This window comes from Ovis canadensis, chromosome 13, assembly GCF_042477335.2.
Source record: "Ovis canadensis isolate MfBH-ARS-UI-01 breed Bighorn chromosome 13, ARS-UI_OviCan_v2, whole genome shotgun sequence".
Taxonomy (NCBI): domain Eukaryota; kingdom Metazoa; phylum Chordata; class Mammalia; order Artiodactyla; family Bovidae; genus Ovis; species Ovis canadensis.
This window is the reverse complement of record NC_091257.1, coordinates 39,280,272-39,294,896: the sequence shown is the minus strand read 5'-3', so window position 1 is coordinate 39,294,896 and position 14,625 is coordinate 39,280,272. Positions and strand designations below refer to the sequence as shown.

Genomic DNA, 14,625 nt, shown 5'->3' with positions numbered 1-14,625 from the left:
TTCAGTCACTCAGTGGTGTCTGACTCCTTGCAACCCCATGAACCACAGGACACCAGGCCTCCCTGTCCATCACCAGCTCCTGGAGTCCACCCAAACTCATGTCCATTGAATCGGTGATGCCATCTAACCATCGCATCCTCTGTCGTCCCCTTCTACTCTTGCCTTCACTCTTTCCCAATATGAGGGTCTTTTCCAATAAGTCAGCTTTTCACATCAGGAGGCTAAAATACTGAAGTTTCAGCTTCAACATCAGTCCTTCCAATGAACACCCAGGACTGATCTCCTTTAGGATGGACTGATTGGATCTCCTAGCAGTCCAAGGGACTCTCAAGAGTCTTCTCCAACACCACAGTTCAAAAGCATCAATTCTTCGGCACTCAGCTTTCTTTATAATCCAACTCTCACATCCATACATGACTCCTGGAAAAACCATAGCCTTGACTAGACGGACCTTTGTTGACAAAGTAATATCTCCGCTTTTTAATATGCTATCTAGGTTGGTCATATCTTTCCTTCCAAGAAGGAAGCATCTTTTAATTTCATAGCTGCAGTCACCATCTGCAGTGATTTTGGAGCCAAAAATAAAGTCAGCCACTGTTTCCACTGTTTCCCCATCTATTTGCCATGAAGTGATGGGACCAGATGCCATGATCTTAGTTTTCTGAATGTTGAGTTTTCAGCCAACTTTTTCACTCTCCTCTTTCACTTTCATCAAGATGCTCTTTAGTTCTTCACTTTCTGCCATAAGGGTGGTGTCATCTGCATATCTGAGGTTATTGATATTTCTCCCAGCAATCTTGATTCCAGCTTGTGCTTCATCCAGCCCAGCGTTTCTCATGATGTACTCTGCATAGAAGTTAAATAAGCAGGGTGGCAATATACAGCCTTGATGTACTCCTTTCCCTTTTTGGAACTAGTCTGTTGTTCCATGTCCAGTTCTAACTGTTGCTTCCTGACCTGCATACAGGTTTCTCAAGAGGCAGGTCAGGTGGTCTGGTATTCCCATCTCTTTCAGAATTTTGCACAGTTTGTTGTGATCCACACAAAGGCTTTGGCATAGTCAATAAAGCAGAAAGAGATGTTTTTCTGGAACTCTCTTGCTTTTTCGATGATCCAGCAAATGTTGGCAATTTGATCTCTGGTTCCTCTGCCTTTTCTAAAACCAGCTTGAACATCTGGAAGTTCACAGAAAACCATTCAATAACATGGTAATCCAAGTCTATGCCCTGAGCAGTAATGCTGAAGAAGCTGAAGTTGAACAGTTCTATGAAAACCTACAAGACCTTTTAGAACTAATACCCAAAAAAAAGATGTCCTTTTTATTATAGGGGACTGGAATGCAAAAGTAGGAAGTCAAAAAACACCTGGAGTAACAGGCAAATTTGGCCTTGGAGTACAGAATGAAGCAGGGCAAAGGATAATAGAGTTTTGCTAAGAGAATGCACTGGTCATAGCAAACACCCTCTTCCAACAACACAAGAGAAGACTCTACACATGGACATCACCAGATGGTCAACACTGAAATCAGATTCATTATATTCTTTGCAGTCAAAGATGGAGATGCTCTATACAGTCAGCAAAAATAAGACCTGGAGCTGACTGTGGTTCAGATCATGAACTCCTTATTGCCAAATTCAGACTTAAATTGAAGAAAGTGAGAAAAACCACTAGACCATTCAGGTATGACCTAAATCAAATCCCTTATGATTATACAGTAGAAGTAAGAAATACATTTAAGGGACTAGATCTGATAGACAGAGTATCTGATGAACTATGGATGGAGGTTCACGACATTGTACAGGAGACAGGGATCAAGACTATCCTCATGGAAAAGAAATGCAAAAAAGCAAAATGGCTGTCTGGGGAGTCCTTACAAATAGCTGTGAAAACAAGAGAAGCAAAAACCAAAGGAGAAAGGGAAAGATATACCCATTTGAATGCAGAGTTCCAAAGAATAGCAAGGAGAGATAAGAAAGCCTTCCTCAGTGATCAGTGCAAAGAAATAGAGGGAAAGAACAGAATGGGAAAGACTAGAGATCTCTTCAAGAAAATTAGAGATACCAAGGGAATATTTCATGCAAAGATGGGCTCAATAAAGGACAGAAAAGGTATGGACCTAATAGAAGCAGAAGTTATTAAGAAGAGGTGGTAAGAATACACAGAAGACCTACACAAAAAAAGATATTCACAACCCAGATAATCACGATGGTGTGATCACTCACCTAGAGCCAGACAACCTGGAATGTGAAGTCAAGTGGGCCTTAGGAAGTATCACTATGAACAAAGCTAGTGGAGGTGATGGAATTCCAGTAAAGCTATTTCAAATTCTAAAAGATGATGCTGTGAAAGTGCTGCACTCAATGTGTCTGCAAATTTGGAAAACTCAGCAGTGAGTGACCACAGGACTGGAAAAGGTCAGTTTCATTCCAATCCCAAAGAAAGGCAATGCCAAAGAATGCTCAAACTACTGCACAATTGCACTCATCTCGCGCTAGTAAAGTAATGCTCAAAATTCTCCAAGCCAGGCTTCAGCAATACGTAAACCATGAACTCTCAAGGATATCTATGTAGTTAACATTGGTTATGTGGTTTATTTATTTATGTTTTATTAAGGTAACATGATTTTATAAATTGATTTTTAAAGGTTTGTAAATGCAGGTGATCCAATATTATCTATATATTTTAAAGAAGGATATGTCCACTTACTTATTTTCTATATTACAGATGTATACTACACATGATATGTTATATAATATGTTGGTCTGCCGAATATACCAGTAAGAGTCAAGGGAGAGATTACTTACAAAAGTGCCAGCCTAGATCTTTTGGTTATAAAAAAATGGAAATTAGAATTTTATTAATTAGAAATTAATACTGATTTTCTCATATGAAGAAGAAACCTACAGTATCATTTTTTAATGCTCAGCAATGAATTAAACAGATTTCTCCCAAGGCAGCTGGGAACCTGAATTCCACATGCAACATTGTTTCTAGGAGGAAGAAGTTTCCCAACAACCTACTTATTAAAAACATTTAGAACAAGAAGAGCTAACACCTATCCTCCTCAAACTCTTCCAGAAAATTGCAGAGGAAGGTAAACTTCCAAACTCATTCTATGAGGCCACCATCACCCTAATACCAAAACCTGACAAAGATGTCACAAAAAAAGAAAACTACAGGCCAATATCTCTGATGAACATAGATGCAAAAATCCTCAACAAAATTCTAGCAATCAGAATCCAACAACACATTAAAAAGATCATACACCATGACCAAGTGGGCTTTATCCCAGGGATGCAAGGATTCTTCAATATCCGCAAATCAATCAATGTAATTCACCACATTAACAAATTGAAAAATAAAAACCATATGATTATCTCAATAGATGCAGAGAAGGCCTTTGACAAAATTCAACATCCATTTATGATAAAAACTCTCCAGAAAGCAGGAATAGAAGGAACATATCTCAACATAATAAAAGCTATCTATGACAAACCCACAGCAAACATTATCCTCAATGGTGAAAAATTGAAAGCATTTCCCCTAAAGTCAGGAACAAGACAAGGGTGTCCACTTTCACCGCTACTATTCAACATAGTTCTGGAAGTTTTGGCCACAGCAATCAGAACAGAAAAAGAAATAAAAGGAATCCAAATTGGAAAAGAAGAAGTAAAACTCTCACTGTTTGCAGATGACATGATCCTCTACATGGAAAACCCTAAAGACTCCACCAGAAAATTACTAGAGCTAATCAATGACTATAGTAAAGTTGCAGGATATAAAATCAACACACAGAAATCCCTTGCATTCCTATACACGAATAATGAGAAAGTAGAAAAAGAAATTAAGGAAACAATTCCATTCACCATTGCAACGAAAAGAATAAAATACTTAGGAATATATCTACCTAAAGAAACTAAAGACCTATATATAGAAAACTATAAAACACTGATGAAAGAAATCAAAGAGGACACTAATAGATGGAGAAATATACCATGTTCATGGATTGGAAGAATCAATATAGTGAAAATGAGTATACTACCCAAAGCAATTTACAAATTCAATGCAATCCCTATCAAGCTACCAGCCACATTTTTCACAGAACTAGAACAAATAATTTCAAGATTTGTATGGAAATACAAAAAACCTCGAATAGCCAAAGCAATCTTGAGAAAGAAGAATGGAACTGGAGGAATCAACTTGCCTGACTTCAGGCTCTACTACAAAGCCACAGTCATCAAGACAGTATGGTACTGGCACAAAGACAGACATATAGATCAATGGAACAAAATAGAAAGCCCAGAGATAAATCCACACACATATGGACACCTTATCTTTGACAAAGGAGGCAAGAATATACAATGGAGTAAAGACAATCTCTTTAACAAGTGGTGCTGGGAAAACTGGTCAACCACTTGTAAAAGAATGAAACTAGATCACTTTCTAACACCGCACACAAAAATAAACTCAAAATGGATTAAAGATCTAAATGTAAGATCAGAAACTATAAAACTCCTAGAGGAGAACATAGGCAAAACACTCTCAGACATAAATCACAGCAGGATCCTCTATGATCCACCTCCCAGAATGCTGGAAATAAAAGCAAAAATAAACAAATGGGATCTAATTAAAATTAAAAGCTTCTGCACAACAAAGGAAAATATAAGCAAGGTGAAAAGACAGCCTTCGGAATGGGAGAAAATAATAGCAAATGAAGCAACTGACAAACAACTAATCTCAAAAATATACAAGCAACTTATGCAGCTCAACTCCAGAAAAATAAATGACCCAATCAAAAAATGGGCCAAAGAACTAAATAGACATTTCTCCAAAGAAGACATACGGATGGCTAACAAACACATGAAAAGATGCTCAACATCACTCATTATTAGAGAAATGCAAATCAAAACCACAATGAGGTACCACTTCACACCAGTCAGAATGGCTGCAACCCAAAAATCTGCAAGCAATAAATGCTGGAGAGGGTGTGGAGAAAAGGGAACCCTCCTACACTGTTGGTGGGAATGCAAACTAGTACAGCCACTATGGAGAACAGTGTGGAGATTCCTTAAAAAATTGCAAATAGAACTACCTTATGACCCAGCAATCCCACTTCTGGGCATACACACCGAGGAAACCAGAATTGAAAGAGACACATGTACCCCAATGTTCATCGCAGCACTGTTTATAATAGCCAGGACATGGAAACAACCTAGATGTCCATCAGCAGATGAATGGATAAGAAAGCTGTGGTACATATACACAATGGAGTATTACTCAGCCGTTAAAAAGAATTCATTTGAATCAGTTCTGATGAGATGGATGAAACTGGAGCCGATTATACAGAGTGAAGTAAGCCAGAAAGAAAAACACCAATACAGTATACTAACACATATATATGGAATTTAGGAAGATGGCAATGACGACCCTGTATGCAAGACAGGGAAAGAGACACAGATGTGTATAACGGACTTTTGGACTCAGAGGGAGAGGGAGAGGGTGGGATGATTTGGGAGAATGACATTCTAACATGTATACTATCATGTGAATTGAATCGCCAGTCTATGTCTGACGCAGGATGCAGCATGCTTGGGGCTGGTGCATGGGGATGACCCAGAAAGATGTTATGGGGAGGGAGATGGGAGGGGGGTTCATGTTTGGGAATGCATGTAAGAATTAAAGATTTTAAAATTTAAAAAATAAAAAAAAAAAAAACATTTAGAACAAAGTGTGTTTGTTCTAAATGTTCAAACCAGGCACCAAAAAAAAAAAAAAAAAAAAAAAAAGAACACAAAAAGCTGTGTACACAGTTGTTTGGAAAGCTAAGTCACTCCCCTTCCTTCACAGTGTTGTGATATTTTGAGCCTCTATCCTAGAGTCTGTTATCTCCCCTACACACAACACATATATACACAAACACACACAATTTCTGTTGAAAAGTTGCTCCAGCTGCATCTCTTATAGTTATAAGAAAACGGATTTCAAATGGCTATATTTCAAGGTTGTTGGCCCCATTTTTGCCGCTTTGGTAACTTTTCCTGGCTCCAGAAAAGCTACTCTAAAATAATGCAAATCGGACAAGGTCACAGAGCATGCTAAGAACAGATCTGCTAACCTACAAGTACTAAACCCAAGGCTCTCCTTCTATTTCTAGAGCAAAATTTGGCACAACATAGCATTTTTTCTGTTAAGGCAAAACCATTATGAACACTCAGGATCGCAAATACTATCCACTGAGTAAACTCATAAAGTGTGACTGCTCTTAGCTAGCAGGAATTAGGAGCTGTATGGCTTAGTATGCAATTTTATAGAAATGCAACAATGTACCCAACTTTAACACATAAGCACAATATCTGCTCACAACATCCTGGTAGAACCGTAAAAAACATCCTAACAGCTCGGCCAACTGTGCATTTAAACAGGTACAGCCTATTCTTAAGCTGGATTTTTAGAATTAAGGAGTAGTATTTACCACATAGGCTAATCTAAGCCCTGGAGATAGCTTTACAAGGCTCCACTTAAATTATGATTTTCTTAATGTAGTACATCATTGGTTAATTGATATGGCCTTATAACTCCTCCTCGGCTAGAATCCATTGGACCAGGAGGCAACCAATGAGAACAGACATGTTAAGTCAAGCAAGAAGTAAATCCAGCATTAAGAGACAGGAAAAGTAGTTAAAACCCAACCTGGGTGGCCAACTAGTGACCCGTAAAGTTTCTCTCTGTCCCTTCTCGTGTTTCTGCTCTCAGTCCTGACTTGATTAGATGACTCGATTAAGAAATAACATTCCAGAAACAGTTCTGTTGCCCAGCTTAGCTCTGATCTCCACTTTTACCCCCACCCCCAGGATATCACTCTCCCCAGCATTCCACTGCCACTGCCATTTAAGAACTGCAGTGTGACCCAAGAGGGGAAGAAGACCCCCGTTCCACTACAGGAGGTCCTACCCAGAGATCAGGATAGCCTTCGATCTCACCCTGAAGATGAAATTTATAGCAGCCACTTTCCAGAAGCCCCAGGCCAGAAGGTATTTAATGAAAAGAATTATACTGTATCTTAGAGAGTTAACTGTATTTATTTCCTAATTATTTCCAGCAGCACATATAAACAACCGTTGGGGCTTCTTCAAAGTCATTTCCAAAAATAACAGCTAAGGATCCTGGGAGAGCAGGGCCTCTGACCACAGTCCTGGTCAAAGGAGGGACAAAAAGTCCAGGAGACCAGAGAAGACACCATAGTAATTGTGTCTGATACTAAGCACATACTGTGTGCCAGGCGCTGTGATGATCACTGCACATGCATTTTCATTTAATTTTAGTAAGACCCTATTTAGGTTACAGACACTATTTCATCTCCATGTACTTATTCAACAGGTATTTACTGAACACCTACTATGTGCCACATGTTGTTCTAGGCACTAGAAGTACAGAAGTAAACAAAGAAGGTAAAAATCTCTACCTTCATGGAGCTTGCCTTCGAATGGGAGAAACACAAGATAAAGACAGGTAGAATTTATGGTTATAATAGTCACAAAGGCTAAAAGGAAATGAGTGTAGGAAAGGCGGGGATAAAAACCTAGAGTGTCATCTTCAACAGGGTAGCCAAGAGAGGCTTCACTGAGAAGGGGAATTTGAGAAAAGAGGGAGTAAAGAAGTGAGTCAAGCAGGTGTCTGGGAAAGAACATTCCAGAAAAAGGTTCAAACTGCTTAGTTCAAAACTGCTTAGGAGAGAGCCAATGTGATATGTTGTAGGAATAGAAAGGGGGTCAGTACAGCGGAAGCACAGTTATGGGTGGTTGGGGGGGTATAAAAAGCCAGAGAGTTACAAGTGGTGAGACAGTGTAGAGCCTTATTCATCTGATGTACTGGAAGGCCTTTTTCTTTTTCTCTGAGAAGAGGTGGGAAGACACTGGAAAATATAAGCAGAGGAGTCATATGAAGAGCCTTATGTGCTCATAGTATGGCTCTGGCTGGGTGCTGAACCTGGACTGTGGGGTGGGCCCAAGATGGAAGCCTAGAGAGAAATTAGAAGGCTACTGCAGTAAACCACGGGGAAGGCAATGGCACCCCACTCCAGTACTCTTGCCTGGAAAATCCCATGGACGGAGGAGCCTGGTAGGCTGCAGTCCATGGGGTCGCTAGGAGTCGGACATGACTGAGTGACTTCCCTTTCACTTTTCACTTTCATGCATTGGAGAAGGAAATGGCAACCCATTCCAGTGTTCTTGCCTGGAGAATCCAGGGGACGGCGGAGCCTGGTGGGCTGCCATCTATGGGGTCGCACAGAGTCCGACACGACTGAAATGACTTAGCAGCAGCAGCAGCAGCAGCAGCAGTAAACCAGCTGGGAAATAATGGAGGCTCTGTCCAGGCTGGTAGCAAGGGAGATGGTGAGAACTGGTCAGATTCGAAACGTCAATGCATCAGGAAGGCACAGCTGCAGGATTTGTAAATGAATTCACTGCCGGCTATGAAGAATAAGCATGAAGGATGACTCCCAAGGTTTTTGACCCCAGTAACCAGAAAAATGGAGCTACCTCTTCCTGAGAGGAGTAAATGGGAGAGGCAGGTCTGGGGAAGGGGTGCATCAGGAGCTCATCTATCCAGAAAGGGATGTTGGCAAAGGGAACAGTATTTTAGATAAAGAATCTTTATAAGTTATGGCTGTCATATTAAGGATTCCAGTTCTACCGAAGAGATGTGTCCTTCACTCAGTCATTATTTTATACTCACTCATGCATTCATTCTTTTATTCAACAAATGTTTATTGGATATCCATTGTGTGCCCAACAGCTGCTAAGTCTCAGACATGCAGTGAGCAAGAAATACTCAGTTCTTTTCTTATAAAACTTACAATACAGAGGGGAAATAAACAACTGTGCAACTACATCTATCCCCATATATGGTAATTACCTATAAACAAAACAAAAACCTACTAATAAATATAAAGCAACCTGCCCATGTAGCTGGGAAGAGACAGGGTTGTAATATAAACACAAGTTTTCTTCCTCCAACCCACTGGGTGGCACAGGGAGCGCAGCTAGGCGGTTTGTGGCGACCAAGATGGTAAGATGTGGGTGGGGAGGGAGGGAGGTCCACGAGGGAGGGTGTATGTGTATACACACAGCTAATTAGGAAAGAGGACATCCAAGGATAGCAGACCTTTTAAGTTGCCCCTGGAATGGACAGTATGTGGGAATCTTCTGTATGTCCAAATGCTATCCTGGGAAATTTATACCCTTCATCTTGTTAGACCTTCCTTTTCTCATGTCCAAAAACTGGGCTAGATCATTTTCAAGCTCAGTAACTATGACCCCACATTCCTAAAATCTCAGTATTTCTGCACTCTAACTCCATTTCTAACATAAAGAGTCAGCCCTCTAGAATGTACTGCTTCTACACCTGCAAGATCCTTGCAAATGGTCATTCAATCCAACAGCATGATTATGGTAATAATCCAAATCAAATAACCACAACAAACGGTCTGGTTAAAGAATTCCAAATTTTAGCTACTGTTTAAAGTATTTACATTTACTTCTAAAACATTGTTTTAATCACCATGCACTGTCCACAATCACAGTACTTTTTCTAAAACTCCATTAATGTCCTAAAACACCTACAAAATACCCATTAATGGAAAATATGGATTTTTTTTCTGTTAATTACAAATTGCTTGTCAGTGTTGGTATACTAAATTAATGGCATTGACTAGAGAAAACAATGCCCCAAATAAAACAGTACTGTATACTGACATATTGTTTTAAATGTCTAATTAAATCATTCAAGTAAAATTATCTCATTTTGTAAGTAGAAAAAAATGAGGTTTACAAAATTTCTAGGATGGCTCCAAATCACATGTCACTAAGAAGTTCTAAATCCAAAATTATTGCTTATAAACTCATGACTCAGATCACTGAATTATTATTACCATTAATGAATACTAATTTTTTTCAAAAGTAAGTAGCTCTGTTGTACAAGTAAGAAAAATATATGGACCTAGTAAATATAATAAAATTAAACTATGGGGGAAAAAGTATCATTCATTCTGGAACCTGAGTGACTTACCACCTTCTACCAGAGTGCAATGGTAACCTTGGTTCATATAATTAAACCAAGAACAGTCTTGCTTATATACATATATATATATATTTAATTTTCATTGGCAGAATCTATGCATAAATATTTTAATCATTTAAATTAAATATGGTTAACACATAGGAGTAGAAATGTGCACATGAAGTAGCAAAATATCATAAGATATCTGAATGCATGATTTCGGTAATTCTAAAGAATTTTTTCACCAACCTGTCCCACTAACCTAGACACATCTGAATCAACACATTATCAACATATTCACATGAGCATGGCATGACGACCTCCACATGGTAAATTAGGGCTTCCTTCGTGGCTGTCTGGTAAAGACTCTGGCTGCAATGCAGGAGAAGCAGGTTGGATCCCTGGGTGGGGAAGATCCCCAGGAAAACGAAATGGCAACCTACTCCAGTATTCTTGTCTAGGAAATCCCATGGACAGAGGAGCCTGGCAGACTACAGTCCATGGCATCACAAGAGTCAGACTCACTTAACTAAACCACCACCACCAGCAACATGGGAAAGTAACAGAGAATCTGCTGTTAAAAAAACAAGTTAAAATGTAAATACACAAAGAGATGTGTGTATTTCACAGATAAAGAACTTTACTGATTTCCATTGTGTGAAAATGGGAAACAAGCTCTGCTGTTACATAATTTTCAAATGTTTACAAACCCTAGCCTCTTTTCTTTCTTGCCCTCCAGAACTCCATTTATTCCTTCTCCTTCCAGTTCACTCTTTTTATTCTTTACATGCTTCCCCAATACAGCATGATACCTTCCTCTAATATTTTCACCAAGAATAATTCACTCATTCATCCATCCATTTAACTGAACTTATTATTGACCTACTATGTGCCTGGCACAAGACTGTCTTCTGGCCATCAAAGATGAATAATAACATCCCTGATTTCAGGGAAGATGAAATCTAGCAGATGCTGGACCCCTTAGTTAAGGAGTTGGAGTGAGTCATTTTCCTAAAGAACAGGTATTACCTGCCCTTTGCTGCAGGGCATGTATTTTTTCCACCTTCTTTCCAGACCACGTCTCTTACAGACTGACTGTAAACTCCCTGAACGCTAGGACCACACATGAGTCATTTCTATCAGCCCAGCATCTAACACAATGCCTGACACATACTGGGCCTCATAAATTGTTTTGCATGAATAAATCTGAGTAAATGAAATTAGGTAATCACGAATTAGGCATCATGAATAACTTACCAAAAAAAAATGGAATTTAGTTAACAATCTCCCTGTACCCACAAAGTGCACCCTTGGTACCAGAAGCTGAGTGGAATACTGGTTTCCTAAGCACAGACGGTCCTACTCTGGAAAAATGATGCTTCGTTGACTTCCTAGAATAATCGCATCTCATTTAATAATAAAATTCCCTGAGAACCTTCTCCAGTTGAGAAAAGGATGAGCGAGCTGCCCGTGCCACCCTCCCTTGCCCTCTGCGGGGCTCAGCTCCAGGTAGGAGCGCAGCTTATATGAACTTTTCTCCAGGTTCGAAGTTTGGTCAATTGATAAAGAATAAAAGCTCCTTCCGGAGGCGGGTTAGAGAGGACGGAACCTAAAACGACCTGAACGTGCCCCGGGAACAAGTGAGCAGAGCGCCGAGGGTCTCTTGAGTTCACCGGGTCTCCCCCGCCCTACCCGCCACGGGGAACAGCCTGACGACTGTGGGGACCCGCGGCCGCGAGGGGAGGGTAGCCGAGACCGGGAGCCGGAGGGTCCGGGGGACGGGCGCAGCCCGGGTGCTCTCGGCCTGGGGGAAGCCGCCCAATTACAAGAATTAGCCACTGAAGCTCCAAAGGCGCCCAACTGCAACTGTAGCGTCCCGGAGCATCACACCCGCCCTCTTCCTAGACCGCTGTTTCCCCCGTTGAGACTGGAGCATCTCAGAGGACCCCCCAACTTCCCACTCCGAGCCCCTGGATCTGGACTGCCCTGAATCCCCACCCTTCACCGTCGCTGCCCGGTGCCGGGTTCTTCTGTCTCCTCTTGCCCGGGTCTTCCATGGTCCGGCAGCGGCAGCGATCCTCCACCCCAGGCAGCCCCGGATGAGAAGCCACGCCGTTTCCTAGACTCACCCGTTTTCAACCTCTGAGACCCTCCCGGCTCGCCACTCCAGGATGGCGCGCCAAGGTCACCAGAGTAGGTGTGACAACCAACCTCCACCTTCTCTCTCCCCAAACCCCTCCCTTTCCGAGACCCCCACGGCCTGTTCCTTGCGCGTTCCTCCGCGCAGGTGGAGGATCTACTCCCCTGGCTCCATCGGGATCCCACTCTGCCTTGGCGCCCCGCGTCCTCGACCCTCCCGTGACGCTCATCTTCTCTCCCGGCGAGGCTCGCCGGCAAGTCTGCTATCCTCAGAGAGCGAGGGCAGGGGATAAGCCTCCCACTCGCTCCAGGGCTGGAGCGACGGGGAAACCGACGCAAACTTCTGCCGCACTTACTTCGGGCTGAGGCTGCCGCCCCCTCTCCTCTCCTCGCTTTCCTACAGGCAGCTGCTCCGCGGCGGTGACCTGGAGCCGGCGCGCTTGCATTCCCCGCACCAGAGCCGCGGCGAAATGCGTAGGGCTGGGAGGTTTCTACTGGACGAGCGCTCCCGGGGCCCGAGTCCAGGGGCCGAGGTCCGGCCGCCGCGCTGGGCTGCGACCGCCCCCAGCCGCCCAGGGATGCTGCGCACGGCGCCCCGCGCCCAGCTCCTCCGCTGGGTCGTTTCTGTCCGAGTTGCAGTTTCAGTGCCTGCCAGGTCTGCAGCACCCTCTCCGTCCTTCCCAGGAAACGACTTTCAATCCACCTGGCGGCTCGCGAGGCTCCCCTCCGGGCTGGCAGCGCCACAGCGGGTGCAGAGGAGAGGGCGGAGCGCGGCCGCCCCAGTGCGCCTCCAGCTTCCCAGCTGGGCGAGGAGCGCGCGGCCCTCTCCAGCCGCTCTCCTCGGGACTGCAGTCCTGACGTCACCCCACCCCCCCACCCGGCAGAGAAGCCGCGCGGAGGGTGGGGTGCGGGGAGCGAGGACGCGGGAGTGTGAGCGGGACTGTGAGCGCGTGTCTGTGCACGCGCGCGTGGGCCTCGCCAGCCCGGGGACCTGTCGGAACCGCAGCTGGATCCTGCGACGAGCTCCCTGCAAACAGGAGCCGAGGGGCGGCCGTGAACAGCCGGGGGCGCTCGGTTCCAAGTTGGGGCGGCGATGCTACGCACACCGAGTTTGGATGCGACCACAGAGGCTGTATTAATGCGATAGGAGGGTTGGGAAAGCAGGAGTTGGGAGTGTCCTTGGAGTTGGGCACTATCTTCTCCCAAAGTTGGAGGAAGCACGAGACGCCTTTAAAAAGCTGCACTAGAGGTACAGTAGGGAGAGGGGAGTGGACCGAGCAGGCGGGCGGATTTTCACACTCCTGTAGGAAGCAGGCGGGAGGAGGAGCTCTGAGTCCTCCGGGCCTCCACGGCCGCCGCAGGTCCCAGCAAGGAGCCCTCTTGGGTGAGCCAAAGGCAGCTGTAACCTGCTCCGAGCTCACCTCCAGCCCGCCGCCCCTGCGAACTGAGAAGTTGATGCAAAGAGGCCGGGCCTTCCGCACCTAATTCCCCGCCCCGCGCGACCCTGGGGGAGTTTTCCACAGAAGCTGGGTAAACACTCCCGGAACCAGTGAAAAGAGGCCAAGGCCGACCTCCGGATGCCCCATACTCTGTCGTGGGGTCTGAGGCCATGGTGGTTAGAACTCCGCGCCGAGTCCCTGGAGATCGTCGACCATCGTAGTGCATCTCCGCCACCCACCAGGAACTTATTCTCGGAGGAGGCCTGAGTCGTCACCTCACTTGCCCAGTTCTCTGAAGTTATGCTGGGGACCCAACAGGGAAGTAACCTCCTGAGGCGGCGCCAAAGGAAGGGTCTTAGGAGGTTCTAGAATGACTAAAGGTTTGTCCCTCTGCAGCGACCCCGCCGTCAGTGGGGCAGAGTGCGCGGCTCCATGTGCCCGCGGCGCTCTGTACCCTGCGGCTGTGCCCAGCTCGGGGACGGCCGCAGCCTCGGGGTCGGCCGCAGCCTCGGGGTCTGAGCAAAATGTGCAGGAGCGCCTCCTGCCCAGGCTGGATCCGCTGTCAGCAGCCAGGCGTCAGACTCGCACTGCAGTGACCAAGCGAGTAGCCAGCAATTTTGCCCCGGTGGAGTGGCAGTGCTTTTTAAATGCAAGCGTCATTCTTCCTGAATCCAGAACACTGATCGCCGAGATGCCTCTTTCGTGAAAATACTTGCTTAAAATGGAAAAGGTGATGGTAGGAAGCGGGAAAGAAACGGAATGCGAGGAAAACGATCCCTTGTCCACAAACACGCTTTTAACGTCAACTTCTCAAAGTTATTCAAAATATGATCCAGGAGGAGCAGAAAGTTTCCCTGCAATCTTCAATCTCCGAGGAAGCTGAACAAAATAGAAGGAAGTGTGGAATCTTGGTCTACTGTCTTACGTTTAATAATCTTAGGAATCCCCACATTTGAAAAAGAGAATTCTAGCTAATTAGGCAATGTCA

At 44.3% G+C, this 14,625-nt stretch overlaps 1 protein-coding gene across 1 annotated transcript in view; it reads right to left on the bottom strand.

Annotated features, from left to right (window-relative positions):
- Nucleotides 1–13,010, bottom strand: part of KIAA1217 (KIAA1217 ortholog) — an 817,826-nt gene extending 804,816 nt beyond the window's left edge. Inside the window, exon 1 of the mRNA XM_069547449.1 lies at nt 12,555–13,010. The gene's annotated coding sequence lies outside the window, so the exon portion shown is untranslated. The remainder of the gene's footprint in view (nt 1–12,554) is intronic.
- Between the last annotated feature and the right edge of the window lie 1,615 nt (nt 13,011–14,625).